At 46.8% G+C, this 21,815-nt stretch overlaps 4 non-coding genes across 4 annotated transcripts; 1 reads left to right on the forward strand and 3 right to left on the reverse strand.

The window, feature by feature from the left end:
- Positions 1-167: 167 nt before the first annotated feature.
- TRNAV-AAC (transfer RNA valine (anticodon AAC)) lies at positions 168-240 on the reverse strand. Its single transcript has one exon. It is a non-coding gene; the product is annotated as a tRNA-Val (tRNA).
- Positions 241-4,368: 4,128 nt separating this feature from the next.
- Positions 4,369-4,441, reverse strand: TRNAV-AAC (transfer RNA valine (anticodon AAC)). The gene has a single exon. It is a non-coding gene; the product is annotated as a tRNA-Val (tRNA).
- A 4,984-nt stretch (positions 4,442-9,425) lies between these two features.
- On the reverse strand, positions 9,426-9,498 carry TRNAV-AAC (transfer RNA valine (anticodon AAC)). The gene has a single exon. It is a non-coding gene; the product is annotated as a tRNA-Val (tRNA).
- A 5,322-nt stretch (positions 9,499-14,820) lies between these two features.
- On the forward strand, positions 14,821-14,893 carry TRNAV-AAC (transfer RNA valine (anticodon CAC)). The gene has a single exon. It is a non-coding gene; the product is annotated as a tRNA-Val (tRNA).
- The last annotated feature ends 6,922 nt before the right edge of the window (positions 14,894-21,815 follow it).

The following is a 21,815-nucleotide window of genomic DNA, read 5'->3' on the forward strand; positions in this document are numbered from 1 at the left end:
TCTATCGAATTGCTGTTACAACTACAAAAGCGAACTGCATGCTCGTAGGTTATTGCTGCTGTAGATTAACGGGTGGCCTTGCTACAGCATGGACTTGAGAGAGAACCTGACCATCGTTTTTTTTTTTCAGATAAAAAATATTAATTTTTAAAGAAAAAGAAAATAACTGTGCCTGCCAGGGATCGAACCTGGGACCTTCCGCGTGTTAGGCGGATGTGATAACCGCTACACCACAAGCACAACTGCCCAGTGACTGTACATATAGAGACCGCTACGCTACCCACGCGCTGCCGACGTCGACCTACTTTTCGGACCGGTCGTGTCGCTGCAGCCGCGTTTATTACTGCCCACGCGGCAGAGCAGGACGGATTGTCTGTAGCGCTCGCATTCAGTGAAGATGGATGCGCTCTAGAGCAGCAGGCTGGGCTAAAGCGGTGTACACAGGCAACTTGGCGATTCCCAGTTGAAACGAAAGCTTCTAGTAACTATTGTGTATGGTTTCTTTTTTTTTTTTTGTAGTGAAAGTCAGCCGCTGGCGTGATCAGTTTTGTTCTTCACAATAACATTGCCACCGATAAAGTGACCTTACGGGAATGTTGTTTCATGCTGGCTAATCCGGCCTGTTATTCTATGTTGATTTACGTTGTTTTTCTACTGTTTTCCATAAGCTATGACATAGGCACCTATTGAATGCTGGGGAAATCGTGGTCCATTGTCGGACAGAAGTGGGAGGGGGATGGGACGGGTGAACACCGACGAGACGAAATTGAACGGGAAGGCCTCTTCTGAGTGACCTATTGGAGGTGCGATGTGGCGTTGTGGGTAGCCAGCTGAGTTTTTTTTTGTTATTATACTGAAGCGGAAATAAAAGAGAGGGATCTTGTTATCCCCCGGTGCTGATAAATGCTGCTTTTTAGATAAATTTAACTATCATAAGAAAATTCTGTACGGCAAGACGCACCGTCACAGGTCCGGAATGCTTGACTGCACAGAAAACACTCATCGTATCAGAATGAGTGACTCTCGTGAGTGCCATGTGCACTCAGCAACGTAAAACGGCTTATACACTTAGTTATTCCCCATTAGCATTCCACTAAGCCCGCGTGGTGGCAAAGTTGTCACAGGTATAGTGCTTTCAAAGAATTCTGTAAAACATGCTGTAGAGCAGAGTCAAAATTGGCTGAAGTCTAGTTCGAGAAGTAGCAAACGCAGGCACCGTTTCTCAATCTAAGCCCCCCGACGTAGATTGCCATTTGTGCAGTTGTCAGCGTGCTGCATGCCGCTGTATGGGACGTGCCGGCGCTGATAGTGGCTTATCGCTTCGGCCGGCAAGAAGAAGAAAACAAAATGATAAAATGAGCGGTTCCGCCCATGCTATATAAGCAAAAAGGCCGGAGTCTGGATCAGCGAACGAAGGGTGCGCGTAACGTGCACTTTGAAAGCTGGTGTGAAAATGTGCCGAATACATCACTCTTATTTAAGTATCACCAACAGTAGCGCAATGTTAGCCAATGTATGAACTTCCCGCTTACATTGTAAATGCAAGGCGAATCAAAGGCCCTAAATTTTAAAATCATATTCGGCTGTAATTTGACAAGTTATGGCGTATGTGACGTTTACGCTGTTAAGATTGTTTCCAGGTTGTTGTCGCTTTCCTTGCAAGTTTCTTTTTGGAATTATGTTAAAATATGGGGTTTGACGTCCCGAATCTTCACAACGGGTTATTATTGAGACCGTAGAGGAGGGCTCTGAAGGAATTTTGATCGCATGATGTTCTTTGACTTACACCCAAAGCGCGGTACGCGACCGTTTTTGCAATCAGCCCAAGTCGGAATTGAACCCGCGGCCTGGTGTTCAGCAGAGAAACGCCGTTGTCTGTTTGAGTCGTTGCATCAAAAAAGAAAAGAAAGAAATCTGTTTCGTTTTTGTGCCGAAACGACGATTTGACTATGAGTCACGGCGTATAGTGAGGAACTCGGACTCCAATATTTAATATTGTGTGAGGTTACTGGCGTGAGGTATTGCCCTAAGTCAATTAGCGTCAGCTGAAAATGTACCAACATAAATGATTGAGCCAGCCCCAGAAGCATTGCTTTGTGATACTTTATCACCAGTCCTTTGTGTGCTACCTGCTTACCCTGTAATATGTCATGTTTAAGTATGAAACGAAGCATCAGCTAGGCAGCAAAATGCCCATCTTGCTTTTGGGTTAACAATATAACGCGAGATTCAACTTTTTATTCAATATAGCACATCATTTACCTGCAGAAAGCTCAACTGTCTTAAACTGATTATATTTTTCAGTGAAATTCTCAGACTTGTTTGACAAGTTCATAAGTGCCTTTGTAGCTGCAACATACCAAATATTAACTTGAAGGCTGACTCTGCTCTGCATATTAATAAATATACACCAATATATATACTGTAATTTTAAGCTTCGTCAAATAAATAGCTTAAGACTAAGTGCCCAGTACCTTAAGAGAAGTGAGCGCTTAAATTTATTTTTAATGTGAGCCAAACTTCTTGCTTGACACATATTGCTAATTGAAGCTCCGGTTTCACATTCTCATTTCCTGTGTTGCTTTTTTCCTCTTCGGTGCAGCTTTTGCTTTACTTGTCTACAAGAACCTTCACAGGCGACCTGCTACAGCGAGATTTTGTGGGCGGCCAGTGCACTCCTGCGAAGGCTGGCCTGCTCTGCCTGCGGCAGCAATCGTCTTCAAGAGCCATGCATGACTGCCTTTACTGCTATTTGTCACTCTTGTTAATTACACTTTCTGCATCTTTTCTTATTTATTAGTAATCAAGTTTCACTACGTCACGTGATATGAAGTAGATGTTGCATTTTAGTTTGCAGAGATGTTTTACCTACTGCAGTACACGAAGAGCTCATCTGCAGAATGTGTGTAAAAAATAACAGCATATTCTGATTTATGTTTCAGTTCCATAAAATATTCAAGGAATTCACTAATGTGTGGTGCGCCGGAGAACAGGCCATCATTTATGCATGATGCTATGCAAGCATGTGGCGATGCTTTAACCCACAAAGTAAGTGACAATTTACTTTTAAATAAAGCATGGGCATCGAAGCAAACATTCTTTAGATTGGCGGGTAGAGCAGTGTAGAGACTGCTCTTACAGATGTGAAGCATTCTTTCTTTTTATTAATTCATTGTAGCACTGCATTCTGCTTTGTATACTGGTGTCATGTTATCCGGTCGCGCCTGTAACTAAAACCAGGATGTCATTTCTGCCTGAACCTCAGCATTATCAAAATATTTCCCATGCTAGAAACTATTTCATTTGCAGGAAACCCAGCAGGGTAAGTTTTTGTCGACAATTATGTGTTTTATGCAGAAGTGATATCCTTCTTTCAGTCAATTCGAGCACATTGGCATGATAGCGCCATACACTACAGATATTCTTTTATTTACAAAATTATTGTAGAGGCTGCATTAAATCGATTGGCTTGAGCAAAATGCTCTAGTCTACCAGACACACTGGGCTTCACAAGTGACCTGGTTTACTTCTTAAAAACTACCTGTGTACCCCTATACTTGACAATATATACTTTTCCAATGTCCATTCCTCACTGAAGATAAATTGTAACTATGGACACACTTGGTGTTACTGTAACCGCTGTCACAATAATTTGAGGGAATGTCTAATAAAAGACTTTATCTGTTCTTATCAAGATGGCCCATAGCCAACTTTTAGCATAACGTTAGCAGGCTTTGCTGGAGTGCTTCAAGACGCCCAAGGCTACAATATGCCTTGCTCAAGACAGCTACTAAACTTCGGTAAATAAGTCATCCGTTGAAGACTTACTTTAGACATAAAAGAGCAGCTTGCGTGTTTCATGGCATAGATGCAGGAGCCGGGCACTCAGAAAATTTTTCAGGGTTGTCAGTTATAGCATAACTGCGAGTCGGCCTAGTTTAGTTGGAACAGATTCATTTAAAAAAAACTTACGTTGCGCAAAACAAACAGGGACAAAGATAGGGAGCAACACAAGGATAAGCGCTTTCCTTGTGTTGCTTATTTTCTTTGTCCCTGTTTGTCTTGCGCAAAAACAGTTTGTCAGTTGTAGATTCCCAAGTTCAAGTGACACGCACTCGCACAACTCTCGCTTTCATTCTTGCTATGGCGCGTGCTTTAGAACGTAAAAAAGAAAATGCGAAGGAGAGACAGCCAAGTGCACCATTTTCTATTCTTCACGTTTTGAAACACGTGCAAAAAAAATAAGAATACACAGGAAGCGTAATAACCAATTTACCCAAGAAGTTCTTTTCGATTATCTCTGTCACTTCTGCTCTTAAGTAATTTGCTACTTTGATGTGTTTTCATGAACATGGAAAAAAAAGGACGTGTGCCTGCCAGGGATCGAACCTGGGACCTTCCGCGTGTTAGGCGGATGTGATAACCACTACACCACAAGCACAGCTGCGAGATGTGGCGCTTCGAAAGAGATCACAATAGAGCCCGCTGTGCCGCACGCGGCCTACTTTCCGTGACTGGTTGCACCGTGCTCCTGCCAGTGCGCCGCGGATTACTATGGATCGATGGAATTGCTGGCGCCCTCTGAAAGTCGATGTGGAGACTAGGGGCACTTACCAGGAAGGCGCGGGTTACTTGGAGGCACTTTCTCGGGGAGCCACGATTCCCTTGAAGATTGCGCTAACGTTGTCAGTTTGTCTTCATTTATGCTGCGGTCGCGACAAGAGGGCACATCGCGTATTTACGATTTATTGCTTTCTACTTGTTTCACCACCCCAGGTTGCTGTTAGGTGTCGCAAAGCAATAACATCCATGAAAAGTGGAAATGTAGCCTCAAGTATACCCAGGCTGGCTAGTATAGTGAGTTCCTAAAATCAGTTTAACACAATTTGCGAGGCATACCATAATTAGAACAATGCATACCATATGAACTGTCAAATTTTAGGCTTGCTAGGATTTTGTGTTCGGCTATGCTCTCGGTCGGCAGGCAGGCGCAGGAGCACCAACCATCTACGAATGCGGCGGGCTCGAGTGGCACAGGGAAGCCTCGGCTGCCACTAGTATGGCGGGAAGGGGGGGGGGGGGGGCGAGCTCATGTTTTACCCTATTGGCCAAAGACCTTTTGCAATACAAATGGTCCCACTATACGAATAGGGCGTGGGCACGACCGAAAAATTAGACTGTAAGACGCCCCCTTTAACATAAATTTGGCGTGTAAGCTTTCTAATCCGTGAAAAAATGTAAGCTGTGCATTTGGGAGTGTCATTTAATGCAATTACCCTATGACGTCAGTCATAACTACCTGTACTGTGCCATTTTGTTTTTCTACAAATACTACTTGTTGTTGTACACTCTAGAGTTAGTAAGGAATCAAGAGGAACAAGATCCGCCTCTGCGCGGAAATCGGTACAAATATTTGCAGCATAAAAAAGCGGGCACAAGAAGCTGGTGTTCTGTTTTATGAAATTGGAAGCAATGATAATAAAATGTATTTATTACCATGGAAAAGGCTGTCAAGCATATAGTTCGATTCATTCTTCCAATCATCGATATACCAATAAACAACTTATATATTAAGAACATGTTATTCTTTGAAGCGTGGCCGTCACTTAGGGACCCTGTAGACCAATTACGGGAGCGTGTGACCATCTCAGGTCCCCTCAACAGGTTTGGTCATTTCAAAGAGTTAAGCGTGGCGCTTTGATCACGAGCTGACGATTGTGTATTTCAGGTTATCGAACATCTGCCGTGTGCAAAAACAGCTGGAAAGTCAAAGGAAAGCCCTTGAGCCCGTCTTCTCTAAAGGGCTGCGCTTCCTGCCGAAGAATCAAGGCGACACGCATCTGCCCTCGATGTCAGACGCGTTGTATCCACCGTCACTGGTTACGGCACGTAGCTGCGGTAAATCGTACAATGTACAATTAACCTCCTTGATTTTCTTGTTGTCTCCTTCTCTCTCCAATGCGGAACGCGCAAAACCGGTACTGGAAATGCGCCGTGCATCAAAAGCAAGAGAAACAGAAATGAAAGAAAAGGGAGGTGGATGTCGTGACGTAAACGGGACGTGAACCCTCGGCTCTGCTATGGAAAGGTGCGCGGAAGGGATGTCGCTTGAGGACACTAGTCGAGGGAAGGTAAAGGAGTGTCAGTGTGCATGGCGACACATTTTCGATTTCTTTTATCTCCTGAAATAACGAACCAACGTGAAAGAGTGATTGCGTGAAATGATCCCTCGACGGCGCTTCACAACATACTGTGTTTTCACGTTTTACGTTAAGGGCGTAGAAAGACGACTGGAAGAAGACAAACAGTGAAGGAGGGTTTGGTTTATCCTACATTGGGACGGGCAAAGGGTGCAGCAGAGGGTCCCCGGGCTGATGTATCCGGACGACGTAGTGCTACTAGCGGACAATGCAAGAGATTTACAGAGGCTTGCGAATATGTGTGGCAACACAGCAACAAATCTAGGCCTTAAGTTTAGCACAGACGAAACGGGAATTATGATCTTCAGTGAAGAGACGAATACAGACGTGGTATCAATTCAACAGCAAATCATATCACAGTAAAGCAATACAAGTACTTGTGTATACAGATAAACGAAGGAAAGACTTGCTGAATCACCTACCAAGATGAACTAAAGGTGAAGAGGAAGCGAAATACAGTGGAATGAAGCATCGGATATCTTGTCTAGGTTGGAATCCAACCAAAGATTGGTAGGCCGGTTGGCTTTGGTGGCCTGCGGAAAAACCACGAATGAGACAGTGCAGGGATACAGGGGTTGGCCCTCATTTGAAGTAAGAGAAGCGCAGAGAAAGATTAGTTTTTAGGAAAGACTCAGGAACATTAATAGAAATAAATGGATTAGTAGAGTGCGCAAACATGTGCACTTCAGAAACGTGGACACAGTATGGAGCATGTGGTCAAGAAAGTTGGCGACCAAGTTCAGGGTAAGTGAACGCGTAAACAGACAACCAGGAGCAGCCGGAAAGGAAGCGAGAAAAACAGAGGCAGTAAAGTGGATGCAAAGGCTGGAAACAAGAAGGTCATAGAGATTTACCACAAGGGCAAGAGGGAAATCACCAAGGGACATCTTTACAATAACACTAAGGCCAGTGCCTAGCTGTTTGAGGTTCGAGCGGGTTACCTATAAAGACAAAGCAATACCGTAACAAATATTCGCAAGAAGATGACGCATATGTCGGCTTCAGAAAAATTCAGAGCCAACTTAGCACGTCCTAATGGAGACTCAAAGGTAACGTACATCTACCGAAAGCGCTTGGATTTAAAGTGGATGGAACCATTAACCAATCAGTAGTCGAGATAAGGAAGGAAGTGTGAAAAGAAGTACGGAAGATGTTGATAGTACCGGATCCTTTACGGGCATAGATAACGGTACAAGGTAGATATAGACGTTTTAAAGAAGGAAAAAAAAATTAATGAGATGTACGCGAAAGGCTAGATTGAAAAGTATGTATAGTATACATGATTAGCTCAAGCGGGCTAGATGAATATTTTTCACCGCCCCATTTGCAAACGGGATGCTAATAGATTATAATCATTATCATGTATAACCAAAATTTCCGATGGGGCCTGTGGAGGGGCTCTTTAAAAGCATGTGAACCCCAGTGCAAAGTGTGTGTTTTTATCGAAACTGTCGGAACAGAAACATCAATACCACGGACCCCATAGCAGAAGTAGCCACTGAACTCACGTCGCTGTGTTTGGTTAAGTGTGCAAGCTTAAGTAGGTGCTCCCCGTCAGCCACACACACATTGCTAGGGCAGCAGCCGGCTTCACATTTAAGATATGACCTTCGTATTTGCTTTATTAGTGTTATTGCGTATTTTCTAAGTATGCGAGGCGCACGCGTAGAAATCAGGCAGAAGAAAGAATAGCATCGAAAAATGTTAGATGACGCAGGCTCAAGGAAACGCGTGCAATGATGGCTTAGGCACAGGACATAAGAAACTTGTGTTCATTGCCAGTCACGATTCGAATATGAGACCTTCTGCGTGCTAGGCGCACCTGACCACAGCTGCACCATAAGCACATATAATTTCTCCAATTTTAGGAGCGAACGTCATTTATTAAGCTATATATGAAACAAGCTCTTGCTCTTTCGGTGATGTAACCGCGGTCAGCTGAAAGCTTTTCTTCACAGTGTGGTACTCCGCCTGCCGTGCAAGTGCTCATCATTAACCAGCGCCCGTAATTACGAAAAGGTGTTGCGGTCCAAGTGTTCGTGGGGTCAACGCCAGCCAATCCTGATGCTAGACACATGGTTAACGAAGGGCGCCTACCAATGGCAAAGAGCACTTTCGAACTAAAACATTTGCGAACTCGTGCCCTGGACCGTAGAAGCATAGAAAAAGCAAACACAGCTACCCGTGTCATCGTTTATCTTTGTTGCTACGTATTCGACCCTCCAATGGTTAATATGTCCTCTAGCAAATACAGAGTTTCGGTCAGATTTTAAACGGAGACGCACGCTACACATGTTTGTCGGTTTGCTGCATTGTACGAAGAATAACCCGAATGCTTCAGTATAATAAATTTGAAGCAAAAACTTAATAATAAGGACAGCAACCTTGTGTAACATTGCACAATGACAACCCAATTTCTGGCGGAGCTGTTTTTGTCGAGTAATTAAACTGAAAAGTTCAGTTGCCTGTAATTATGACAGGCATCTTAAAACGTTATGACACCCGTTTGACAGGTTACTCACACGTCTTTCTCCAGCAGTTGCTGAACGATCTTTTAGCAAAAGCCACATAAAGTGTACTTTTACTTTTGAACGGACATCATACATCATGCCTATAACGTAAAACGCATAAAAATAGGGAGGGGAGAAAAGACCACTACACACACACACACACACACACACACACACATATATATATATATATATATATATATATATATATATATATATATATATATATATATATATATATATATATATATACGCATAAATGTAGGGAGGGACACAAAGGCCACAACAAAAGCCAGTGCAGGGTAGCCCACCAAGCTCAGCCTCGTTAACTTTTCTGCCTTTCTCTTATGACTTCTCTCTCTCTCTCTTGTCGTTACTTAGAAGGTCCGCGACCATGCACATGGCAAAAGAAATGGGCAAAATCGAAAAGGCTTTGGGCCAATCGAAAAGATGTTAACCACCTGCGATTCCTTAGCGTTCACCTAAATCTTGCACGAACGTTTTGGACTTCGCCTTCATGGAAATGCTGCTGCCCCGGCGGGGTTCGAGCCCGCGACTTCGGCAGCGCAACGCCGTAGCCTACCGCGACAAGTCCTATTACGTTGTTCAATAGATCAGTATATATAGGTAGGGCTGAGAGTCTCCTTTCGAGCTGCACCGAGCTGTTTTCATGAAATAAAAAAAATGTATATTAGTAAGCAAGAAAAAAAGGACGTGTGCCTGCCAGGGATCGAACCTGGGACCTTCCGCGTGTTAGGCGGATGTGATAACCACTACACCACAAGCACAGCCGATTCCGTGGCCTATCGAACGCGGACCACAACGTACTTCCCTCGCTGTAGGTGACCTACTTCAGCAGCCGGTTGCTCCGTGCGAGGTCGACACGCGCGTACATTGCGCAACACGCGACATCATAAAATACGTTGCCACTCGCAACGGGTGACGTCACTTAAAGATCAGTGTTGATACCACCCCACATTGTTCAGTGAACGGCTTCTAAGAACAACCCCCTCTATTGTTCTTTTCTTTTTTGAAGCCTATCCGAAGCTGGCAGGTGAAGATGTTACACAGAAACCAACCGGTCTAACTGAAATACTGTTCCATCCGTGTTATCAATAATGGGGGACCACTACAAGCTAGGTATCGTAGTAGCTCCTATACAAAAACGAAATAAGCATGATAAGAATTCTGCTAATATGTTTCCTTGGGAGAGTCGGTGCGACATTGCAAGTGCGTGTACAGCGCAACAGGACGAAGACAGTGCAGGGAACGCGCTGTTTATGTCTCGCTGCCTTGCGTTCGTTTGCACACTCTCAATGTATGCACTTGCATTGGCATATTTTACTTTTTGCGTGGGACTCCCTTTTCCGGATTGCTGCTGTTATCAGGCTATCACTATCGAGCAAGGTACGCATGGTGTATAGCAAACTTCGCGAATGTTGTTGTCGAATTGAAAGCCATGACAAGCGTCTGTAATCTAATCAGACTGCACACATGGCGCGAACAGTGTTACGAGTGTATATGGGAGCAGCAGCGACTGCTCAAGAATGTATGGAGCCACACGTATATATAGCGACAGGACTTGACACGTTAGGATCATTGACTGACGACTGCGCTCGCCACTGGCGTTGGGATTTGAGGGTTTATTGCCCTTCCGGGCACAAGTTCTCCCCCAGAAAAACATAGTTTGCTTCTTTACTCACACTTCTGGCTACGCTTCTGATTCTGACGGTACAGCAAAATTGGGGACTTTTCATTTGGGAATAAATAATGAAAGGTCAATATTAAAGTTAACTCGCATTGAAGCTGATTGCACTTTATCCGAAGTTCACAAACAGCATAGACGCGGGCAAGTACAGCCCGAACTATAGGGAACCAACACTGGCCACGAGGTGCTGCAGCAGTTTGAATGTCCTGCTAAAATATAATGACGTCGTCTGATAGGGACGCCACAAAAGTGATACGACGTTTGATCGATGACGAGCGCGCGCCCATATCAACGCCTGATAACGTCCGGCGCGTCCGGCCAAGCTCTGTCCGTAGGCAATCATGCACTGTGAACCAGAAAGCCTGCGCAGTTTGGTACTAATAAATATTAGTAGGTGGAAGAAAACAGCGTGTGACTTCATATTTTCTTATTTTAATTACCTTGCCCGTCCTTTTCCAAATGTTTCCATTGGTGACGTATTGGAAGCATATTTTCATCAACTAGTGTTTGGCCCCGCGAGATGTAGTCGCGCTTCAACTGCACCACCAAAATTGATGTCGCTCCTCTTTGGTTTGGAACCAGACTTCAGCCTCGACTTCGCGATCATGTAAATTGACCTTGCAGAGAGCCAAGTGCACTCTTATGCCTTAGCACGGCGGTGGCCAGTCATGTCAAACGTTGGACACGAGTACCTGAAGATTAGCGGGAATTTGCTGACGTAAAACATGTCCTACTAGAAACTAAAAAGTGCCTCAAGCGGCCAGTCGCACGGCAATTTTGCGTGTCATCGTGGGCTTCTTTGACGCTCGAAAAAACACTTTTATGCAGCATGCATTGAGCAGTAGAAAGCTGTGTCGGGGATTCCCCATGTTGCTCTGCAATTTTCTCGTTGACACTTTTCATCTAACTAAAGTAATTGAGAAGTTGAATTATTATCTAAGACTGATCAACTAACTAGGCGGAATGCAAAAAATAATCTGAGTATCTCTAAGCGACGACAAACGACATTACTTTGGTTCTGTCCAGCTAGGTAGCATTTGCAGATTTTAAAGTTTGGCTCAAGTTAAGCGAAACATTCTGTATGGCAACGTATGTATAAAATACTGTTTAATTTGTCTAATTGCGTACTTTAAATAAGTTATTTGCCTAAGCAGAAGGTTTGTACTTGTTTCTTGTAACTGCTATCATATGGATATTGACTGGGGCCTTCCACTAACCTCTAGTTTCTGGCCTTGTACAAATCCGCGTATAAATGAAATGAAGCCATGCACGCTCAGCTCTGCTTTATCTACCGGCCTTGCATACACCTTTGTTTCTCTCTCTTCGTGTCAAAATGAAGTACGGCATACGACCGCGTGTACTATGTGCGCGGGCCCACTCTTCTGGCGCGTTGCAGAGAGCGTGAAAAAACATTTGTGCTGAATGCTCGACCATAATAGCGGGAGCGCCTTCGAGCGAGGTGTAATGATGTCATCGCCGTATCTCGCGCCAAGCACGGGCAGCTCAGAACTCCGCGCTCGGCCTGTGCGTGACGTTTCCACTCCACGTCGGCGGCGTTTCGGAAAAGCCGAGATCCCCGATCTTTTCCGTGGAAGCCGGACGACTTTCTCTGCGAGTTAAACGACGCTCGGCCCGCTCATATTACTGCTTCTAAGAGTCAGTTAGGTTATTTTTCTTTTTTGCTTCCTTCGAGATGTCGGGTTTCTCGTATTTTGCTTCCCGGCATGGCAACTCAGCCGCCATTGTGCTGTCACTAAACATTAGCAGCAACATTGTGCGCTACAGAGCACAGGGTTTTCCCGTTAGGTTAATTATTCCTTGTAGCGCAGCGTTACGCTGTTCTTATCTGCTTGTGTGAGCTTTCGAGCTAGCAAACAAGTGGTTTGGGATAAATAGCGTGCACAAAGGTCCTCGTTCCGAGAGCACGATGTTAAAATAAACTACGCTCTGCTTTTCTTCTCATTTTTTATTTAGAACCTATATATCTTTTTAACAATCGCTTAGAGCAAACAGGGAAATTTGGCCTGCTCAAGTGAACTACCTCAAGAGGCGTTCGTATGCGACAGAGGTAGTTTTAGAAGACTCGCTAATTAACTTTTTAATTGTTAGCTCGAAAGTAAATGTTGAAATCGCGAAACCGAAGCCGAATAGTATGGTGAAGTCTTGTCGGCTTAGCAGAGCCTCGCTTCGAGATATTCGAACAATTAAAATGCGCTAAGCGAGAAACTATTTTCTTCCGTGCATAAAGTGGAAGATAAGTTTCTCTAACTTACTCCAGTTGAACTTCTACAGTTGGCCAAAAGAGAGGAGTGATCGAAAGACCCCGCAATAACTAGCATTCCAGGGTAAGTTTATATAGATGGACTATGGGGCGCTTCACGGGGTTTTAGTTGCAAGTTCAGTGTCATCGGCAGATAAAACGAACTTTTACGAATAAGTTCCTGCCTTGGAGTTACGCATACTTATGCCTAATGTTGCCAGACAGGATTTGCTTTCTTGCTGATGATAACAGCGCGTCGAAAATTAAGCTGAGCAGGCTTGTAAGGAAAAAAAAATATATAAGCTCATGCCCCGCCGCCGTGGCTAAGCGGCTATTGTTGCTTAATGGTGTTGAGCTGCTAAGCGCGAGGTCGCAGTATCGAACCCCGGCCGCGCCGGCCGCATATTGATGGCGCGATGTGCAAGAACGCGCATGTAGAGTATATTGAGTGCACTTTAAAGAAGCAGCAGATGGTTAACATTATTCCAGAGTTCGTCACCACGCCGTGCCTTAAAATAAGATCGTGGTTTTGGCACGTAAAATGTGAGAAAATGTTTAAATTGAAATCAAACAAGAATATATGTACACCCAATACACGCCTTGGATCTATGTGAACCGAAGCTTACGCGGGGCGGTAATTCAATGCTATAAAGTTCGCCTGCGTCGTAAAGAAAACTGGCGTACTCGCGTGTGCTCTCGCGCGCCCATGCCAAGATATGTGCCACAGGGAGCGATCGTCTTAAACAGCTAGCTTACCTTTGCACGGTAGAAATATACGCGCACTTGCATGTTGAATCGGAATGCAGAACAAATTCTATCAACGCCAGTCACCTTTCACTGAACTGATCTCACAGTCGAGATGCATATATGATCATGAAGATTTCCCCCCGGACTGGTATCCATTGTTGATGTTGTGTATCTGAATGCCTCCCTTTTAGAAAATTATTTACTCCAATATTTGTCGTGCGAAGTGTTTGTTTTCTGCTTGTAGACACAATTATTAATGTCTTGGCTGCTATACATAAAATTTAAGCACGAACAGTTTTTTATATTTGTAATAGATACCACGGAAGAAAACAGGTGATTGTTGCTTCATCCGATTGGCTGTCGAGGTAGCACCTCAGACAGCATGTAGTTCATGTAGGACTGAAGGCTTTGGTGTATTTCATTATTAACTGTCTTGTATTTGTGCTTTGTAAGTTGGGTGCTCAGCACATTGTCGAAGGCCAGCAATAAATTAAAAAAAAAAGAAAACAAAGCGATTGTGGCTTAATGTCTAGAGCATTAAGCTGCAGTGCTGGGATGACCGAGGTTCGATCCCACCATCGGGCACGTAATTCAAATTTTTTTTTAAACTACTGGCTATTCGTCGAGAGAGTAGCAGCAACCAGCCGCCACGATCGCAAAAGTCCAGGAGATTGGCAAACCATGCATACAGCTAGGTTGTTGATATCAGCAGCAAAGGCTGACTGTCTCCTTGATAGAAATCGCGCCCTTTCGGTTGGCACTCATAGAAGGAAACGTGAGAAAGAGCCACCGATTACTGCACGCATGCCAGTCCACTTACCTTTATCCGAAACACTTAAACAAACAACTGCATTTGTTACAAGGGAACCCCCCCCCCCACCTTTTCTTTCCCCAACAACAATGTGACGCTTCAGCACTTGCGTATTTGTTTTCTCTTTTCGTATTTTTCAGGTTATTTCTACAGAAAGTACGAGTGGTCAGATTACAAAGTAAACAGTTGAGTTACGCGTTGTGACCGAACAAGCTATTCAGAACCGCATCAGAACTGCCTGAATTTCTTCGTCGATGCTCCAGAGCCTCTGTTCACAATGAAACTAATAGTCTGCAGTTTCGATAGTGTTGTGTTTCCGTGAGAATGTAATTATAATGAGCAGACCGAACCTTATGTCTGCGATTTGCAATACGGAACGAAGGTTTCACTTCTTCTATTGAACGTCAGCTGCGCATAGCCTCGTTGCAGCATTAAAAAAAAGGTTTATCTGTTTCAATAAGCCTGGCAGACGTAATCATTTATGCGTGCTAAATAATTTTTATGCTCCAATCCATGTGTACATAACCATCGTGCGAGAGATGCAAGCGTCGACGGCGCAATTCACTGCGGAGAAAGGAACCGCTGTGCTTGTGGTGTAGTGGTTATCACATCCGCCTAACACGCGGAAGGTCCCAGGTTCGATCCCTGGTAGGCACATGGTGTCCTTTTTTGCCACCTAGCTCAGCCATTTTATTTAGACGTACTTTTTTCACTTTCATCTCATTTGTAAGCAGGTTGTCACGTTTTCATAAAGTACTTCTCGCTTAAAGCCGCCTATTACCCGCTGCGGCTGGACGCTTTAAAGCGTCCGATTCATTACTCAATAGTCTATCGAAACTAGAGCTCAGTTTCTGAAGGTTCATCTGTTTCAATAAGCCTGGCAGACGTAATCATTTATGTGAGCTAAATAATTTTTATGCTCCAATCCATGTGTACATAGACATCGTGCGAGAGATGCAAGCGTCGACGGCGCAATTCACTGTAGCAGGGTATCAGATTATTTTGCCTCCACTGCCAAAGGGACGCGTCGTGCTAAACACCGTGTTTTTGCGCGGCAACGTACGAGCTAGACCCTAAAGAGTAGAGGATTTCCGGGACGCTCTTGGCCCAACAGGATAGCTGCTGGAGGTGGTGGCCCTGGGGGTCTACCAGATTAACCACGTCTGGGCTGTGACCATGAACACCGCGGACGCCACGAAACGGATGCTGGAGGTCAAGGAGTTGAAGATGAAGGGCGGCGCTGCATTGTGATCGACCCTCAAAACCAGCAGGTGCGGCTGCGTCTTCACTGGTTAATACATGGTGTGGCCGATGATTATGTAAGAACGGCGTCGGCGGCTTTCGGTAAAGCCGTACAGGTCACCCGAGAGCGATGGCGCGTTCAGGGTATCAACGACAAGAGGACGACTACCCGGCCCGTCTTGCTCAAGCTCAACAGCGGCGTGAAGGTGGATGATCTCCCGCACCAAATTAGGGTTGCCGGTGAGCTGGCCCTAGTCGTCGTTCCTGGCAGGCCAATGCAGTGCTTGCGCAGTCAAGGCACTGGTCATGTACATGTACGACGAGACTGCAATGTTCCCCGGTGCACGCAATGCCTGTCGGTTTGGACACGCTGTGCTGGAAGTTATTTCTCTGCGGCTGAAAGCACGCTCCCGCAGTGCGCGACGAGTCATTGCGCCTGACGCATGTATGGAACCACGTGTCACTGACGTCACGCGGGTTCTACCTAAACGGCTGTGGAAATAAAGACGGGGCTCTTTCCCCTTGCTGGCGTTTTGGACTACAGTCGTCTCCTGTCTTTCGTCGATCGCGCACTGATAGCGGCGGCGCCGATACGACATGGTGTCAGAAGTGATGCGATCCACCCACTTTTAAAAGCAATTGAAAAGGGCGTCGAGACGTCGTCAGAAAGGGAGGCTGCAATGGCCACTGCATCGCCGCCGGGTCTTCAGCAGCCGCCACCGCTGGACTTCGACACTACCTCAGAGTGGCCGGAGTGGATACTGCACTTCGACGACTATCGCTATGCGTTGGGCCTGAATGAACGCCCGGAAGAGGCACAAGTACGCACTCTGCGTTATACCATGGGTCGACAAGCAAGGGACATCTTCGCCACCTTCAATCTTTCTGCAGAAGATTCAAAGAAATTTGAGTTGGTCAAAAAGAAGTTCGACGATTACTTCATCAAGGAGAGCAACGTTGTCTACGAGAGCGCTTGCTTTCACAAGCGGCACCAGATGCCTGGCGAGTCAATTGACCAGTTTATGACTGCTCTACACGTCTTGGCGGACAAATGTGACTTCGGAGAATTCAAGCAGTGCCTCATCAGGGACCGGTTCGTCGTGGGCCTGTGGGATGAAAAACGTTCCGAGTCGCTCCAAATGGATCCCAAGCTGTCTCTCCCAACAGCTCTGGCGAGGGCCCGCCTAAAAGAGACCGTTCAGCAACAGCAAGAAGAACTTCGAAACTGCAACGAAGTCCACGAATACACACCGTGCAAGCCATGTGAGGACGTCAATGTCGACGCAGTGGGCGACCGCAGGAAACCGCAACGCAGCAAGGAAACCCGGCCGACATCAGCTCGTTCCGAGGGACCGTGCGTCTTCTGCGGAGGTAACTCGCACCCAAGGACAGCCTGCCCAGCGAGAGGCCAGAGGTGCTTCAACTGCGGCTTAAAGGGACACTTCGGCAAGGCGTGCCTCAAAGGGACTTCTCCAGGCTACCAGCGAAAGGTACAAGTGTCGTCTGTACAAAAGGACAGTGGGGAGGTTTTTTTGGGCGCGGTCGAGGTGCCTCGCGCCAAAGCGCGTTACGTTCAGGTATTACTCAACTCCGTGCCTGTTTTTGCAAAGGTCGACTCAGGCGCAGAAGTGTCCGTAATTCCAGCATCATTTCCAGGACTTCCCACGAGCTTGGAAAAGGCCGACGAGGTCTTGACTGGCGCTAGCAGTGACCGCTTAAATGTTCTGGGCAAGTTTCAGGCGGATATATTTTGGAGGGGACAAACTTCGCGCCAAACGTGTTATGTGGTCAGTCCTTTGCGCCATGTACTGCTGAGTTTGCCGGCTCTCGAAGCGTTGGGAGTCATCAAGTTCGTTGACTCTGTGGCTCACAAGGAACCCAACTACGAAGTTTTGTGCCCTCAGGTTTTCAACAACTTGGGCACTATGCCCGGGGAGTATACAATAAGGCTTAAACCAAATGCTGTTCCATTTGCAATAAGCGCACCGCGCAGGATTCCTATACCGCTTCAGGAGCCTGTAAAACGAGAACTCGAGAAGATGGAACAAATGGGCGTCATTCGTAAAGTCGAAGAGCCAACAGAGTGGTGTGCCGGCATTGTACCTGTACAAGAGCACTCGGGAGATGTAAGGATCTGCGTAGACCTTACGCAATTGAACAAGTTTGTCTTAAGAGAAAGATGCACATTGCCTACTGTCGACCAAGCACTGCGCGCTCTTGCCGGTGCAAAATGGTTTTCCAATTTAGACGCGAATTCCGGCTTCCATCAGGTGCGACTCAGCAAGGCCTCGGAAGTGCTGACCACGTTCATTACACCGTTTGGGCGGTACTGTTTCACTAGGTTGCCATTCGGGATTACATCAGCTCCAGAGTATTTTCAAAGAAGAATGTCTGAAAACCTGGCAGGCCTTCCTGGCGTCGTTAACCTTATGAACGATATTCTCATTTTTGGCGACAGCAAAGCGCAACATGACTCTAGACTATCGAACGTCTTAGCTAAGCTGGCCCAGTCTAACGTTACCTTAAACAAAGCAAAGTGTGTGTTCCGTGTTCGAAGCATAAGCTTTCTGGGCCATTTACTCAGCGAGGAAGGCGTACAGCCGGATCCGGCCAAACTCGGAGCCATTAAAGAGCTGAAAGCACCCTCTGATATATCGCAATTACGCAGTGTTCTGGGCATGGCCAACCACCTAGGCCGTTTTTTGCCGAACTTGGCGCAAACCACTGCTCCGCTACGGGAGGTTTTGCAGAAAGAGACCGACTGGGCTTGGGGCCTTGCTCAGAACACGGCTTTTGAAAGCTTGAAATCTCTTATCTGCTCAGCAAAGTGCATGGCTATGTACGATCCACGCCTTCCCACGATTATTTCGGCGGACGCCTCGTCTTACGGTCTCGGTGCCGTCCTTTTCCAGAAACAACGCAATGGCGAACGCCGGCAGATAGCGTTTGCTTCAAGGTCACTGACGAAAACTGAGCAGCGCTATGCGCAAGTGGAAAAGGAGGCACTAGCGTTAACATGGGCTGCCGATAGATTCGACGAATACATAAGAGGTATTGAGGTGATGCTTGAAACAGACCACAAACCTCTCGTTTCGTTGCTTGGTAAAATGCCTATTGATGTGTTGCCGCCAAGGGTTCAGCGCTTCAGAATGCGGCTGATGCGGTATCACTTTAATATTGTGTATGTTCCCGGTAAAAGCTTGATAACGGCGGACGCTCTTTCAAGAGCACCGACGAAAGAAGATAAACTAGCCGGTGAACTGACCGTCTCAGAAGTGTCGTCTTTCGTCAAAGCATGTGTGCAAGGGCTTCAAATGGGTGACAATTTTGTTAACAGAATACGCGATGTGCAAAAGACTGACGTCGTTTGTCAAGCCTTGCTTAAGTTGTGTCGCCAAGGCTGGCCAAAAAAACCAAAGCTTCCTTGCTACTTAGTTCCGTACTGGCAGGAAAGAGCACTAATTGCCGAATGCAATGGCATGCTCCTAAAAGGGACCAGACTGGTGGTACCTCAGTGCCTAAGAAAGGAAGTACTAAAAAAACTACATGATGGACATCACGGAATCGCGAGAACTAGAGCTTTGGCAAAGGAATTGGTCTGGTGGCCAGGCATCGGCGAACAAATTGCGCGGCAAGTGAAAGAATGTGTTACTTGTGCGCGCTTTGTCAACCAGAACTCGGAGCCATTGATTTCAACCCCAACGCCAAGTTTTGCGTGGGAACGAGTTGGGGTCGACTTGTGCTTTATTAACAACTGTCATTATCTTGTCGTGGTCGACTACCTGTCACGTTATCCGGAAGTAGCCCTCCTTCCCTCAACAAAAGCTAGGGCGGTGATAGAAAGGCTAAAAAGCATTTTTGCACGCCATGGCATCCCGGAGACCGTAGTGACAGACAATGGACCACAATTTTCTTCTACAGAGTTTGATAAGTTTGCACACGATTATGGCTTTGGTCACGTCACTACTAGCCCTAGGTACCCTCAGGCTAATGGGGAAATTGAACGTATGGTGCAAACAGTTAAGCGCCTGATCCTTAAATCTAAGGACCCGTACCTGGCTCTGCTTGCATACAGGGCAACCCCAGGCATTCTTGGCCCTAGTCCGGCTGAAATCCTCATGGGCCGGCGTCTTAGGACACGAGTTCCAATGGCGCCGCAGCTGCGTGGTCCAGTGCAGCCACCGCTGCGTAATCTTGCGGCCAAAGACAGTGCCAACAAGAAGCTACAAGCGCGGTACTACAACAGGCGCCACAGAACCCGAGAATTGAACAAACTAAAAGCTGGTGATTCCGTTTGGGTAACGGACATGAAGACTAGAGCAACGGTGCTAGCCACAGCCGCTACACCGCGGTCCTACATAATACGCACCCAGGATGGGAGTACGCTGCGGCGTAACCGACGAATGCTCAACCACTTGCCAGAACAGAGGAAGGCGGAAGGCAGCTACGAGTTTCCAAACGAAAGTGATTCATCCGAATTGGTTTTTACGAACAGAGAGTCACCCGTTACCTTAACAGATTCGTTACCTTTAGCATCGGGGGCTATGACTTCAACTTTAGTACCTTCTGCTTCAGTGACTGTGACCAAGTCTGGTAGAGTGGTTAAGCGACCAGTTCGATGCGGGATTAATGAATAAGGTTTTGTTCGTGGTAGATTACCACTGAGGGTTCTTGCTTTTTGTTCATGTGCGGGTGTGCTAAATGTCATGCGCGAAAACCACTTTCATTTAGCAAAAGGGGGGATGTGCTGGAATGTATTTCTCTGCGGCTGAACGCACGCTCCCGCAGGGCGCGCAGAGTCATTGCGCCTGACGCATGTATGGAGCCACGTGTCACTGACGTCACGCGGGTTCTACTTAAACGACTGTGGAAATAAAGACGGGGATCTTTCCCCTTGCTGGCGTTCTGGACTACAGTCGTCTCCTGTCTTTCGTCGATCGCGCACTGATAGCGGCGGCGCCGATACGACACACGCCGAGGACCAGTGCGCACGTACATACGCCTTTATGACCGGGCCAGCCGAAGGCGATGACACGGCAAGGTTGGTGATGGATGCAGCCAAGGCCGAAGACGCGGCGAAAGGGGCAGGAGAGCAGGCAACCCCCTGTGCTGTAGGTGGTGTGTTTGCACCTGATGCGGGCCCAGCAATACCACCGGACAAGGAAAACGCTACTGAAGGTGCGGCAAAAGTGCCAGCAGAAGAGACCAAGGAAGAAAGCAAGAGCAGCCTAACGGAAGCTTGCGAGCTTAGGACCAGTCGGCTAAGAACGACCCTATGAGCAGCAATGCCGGAGCCTCGGTCAAACGACCTCTTGAGAAGCCTGCAGACAGCAATGCAGCGAACCAAGGAAGTGCGGAAGATGGGCCGCCTTCGAACACGCCAATGGGCAGGCGCAGCTGCTACAAGCCACGACCGAACACAGCTACCGTAGATAAGAAGACCGCGAAGAAGCCACCACCGCTCTCCAGTGGTACCGGTCCACCGGGCGGCTCCGGGGCGTCTAGCTGTGTGCTAGGCGCTAAAGGTAAACACCATGCTCCGGGCCAAATCTTTTCACTAGACCATCATGGCTCCCAACCCGACGTTTAGATTGGCCACGCTAAATGTTCGAGCTCTGGCTGCCAAGCGAAAGCAGAGCCAAGTGTGTAGGCTGCTGGTGGACTATGACCTTGACGTGTTAGCCGTGCAAGAGACAAAAGCGGATGGTGACGAAGAGACCCGCAGCATGGTGCAGCGGTTTATGCCACGGTAGTACGCGGTAGTAAGCCACGCCATAGGGGCGTCGGCGTGCTGCGTGCTGTTTGGAGAAGCGTAATATATATCCAGACGCAATGACAGGTTTCCGAAAGGGTAGGTCGTCAATCGACAGCGTCATTGACCTAGTAACAACTGTTGAACATCAGAAACGTCGCCGTCGATTAACGGCTGCTGTCTTTCTAGATATCAAGGGTGCTTTTGACAACGTTCTCCATGATGCAATTTTAAATGCCCTAGAAGAATGTGGCGTCGGGGGTCGTATGCTTCAATGGATAGCCAGCTATCTTCAAGAGAGAACGATATTCATGACAACTCCAGACGGGGAAACAAAGAACCACCCCGTCTATCGTGGAGTGCCTCAAGGAGGTGTATTGAGCCCAACCTTATTTAATATCGTTCTCATCGGACTGGTCAAAGAACACTCAGGCGCAGTCTCGGTCTCTGTGTATGCAGACGACATCTGTATATGGACCACGAGCTTAACGCGCTTACAAGTGCAAACAAAGCTGCAGCGCGCGGTGTCAATAACGTCGACATACCTAAACAGTCGCGGACTGCAGCTCTCACCGGAAAAAAGTG

This window comes from Dermacentor andersoni, chromosome 4 (assembly GCF_023375885.2).
Source record: "Dermacentor andersoni chromosome 4, qqDerAnde1_hic_scaffold, whole genome shotgun sequence".
Classification (NCBI taxonomy): Eukaryota; Metazoa; Arthropoda; class Arachnida; order Ixodida; family Ixodidae; genus Dermacentor; species Dermacentor andersoni.